This window comes from Zingiber officinale, chromosome 5A (assembly GCF_018446385.1).
Source record: "Zingiber officinale cultivar Zhangliang chromosome 5A, Zo_v1.1, whole genome shotgun sequence".
In the NCBI taxonomy this organism is placed as follows: domain Eukaryota; kingdom Viridiplantae; phylum Streptophyta; class Magnoliopsida; order Zingiberales; family Zingiberaceae; genus Zingiber; species Zingiber officinale.
The window spans coordinates 139,142,538-139,143,203 of NC_055994.1; positions in this window are offsets into that span (position 1 = coordinate 139,142,538).

Sequence of the window (666 nt, forward strand, 5' to 3'; positions counted from 1 at the left end):
TAACAAGCAAAAATCAAAGAATCGACAAAAAAGCCCACATTGGGCCTGATATAGACTCAAATCAGGCCCAACGTGGGCCTGATATTGATATGATTCCATATCAGGCCCAACGTGGGCTTTTATGTTGATTCTTTGATTTTGCTTGTTAACATCTATAAAAAGCCAAAATAAATAATGGACACCATATTTTCACTCCTTGTAATTTTAGAAATCCATAGAAATTGAAATGGGTGCAATCGGAGCTCTCTAGGTCCATCAGTGGGTTTCTGAAATACTAATTCAGTTCTCATAATTTCTAAAATTACAAGTAATATGATATCCGTATTATTTTAGCACTCATGGTGGACGAAGGTTTTGAAAATCTAAATCTCTCTTTATTTTTTTTTTTTTTTGTATCTGGTATCTCCCATATCAGGCCATTAAACCTGATATGGGAGATATCAGGCACATTGGCCTGATATGAAGAGATATCGGGCCCAACGTCGGCGTGATATCACTTAATATCGTAAAAAAAAAGGAAAAAAAAGAAGAGATTTGGGGTTTTCAAACCTCCGTCCATCATTAAGTGCCAAAAATAGACAGCATATATTCACTCGCTGTAATTTTAGAAATTCGTAGAAGCGAAATGGGTGCGATCGGAGCTTTCGTGATCGATCGGTGGGTTTG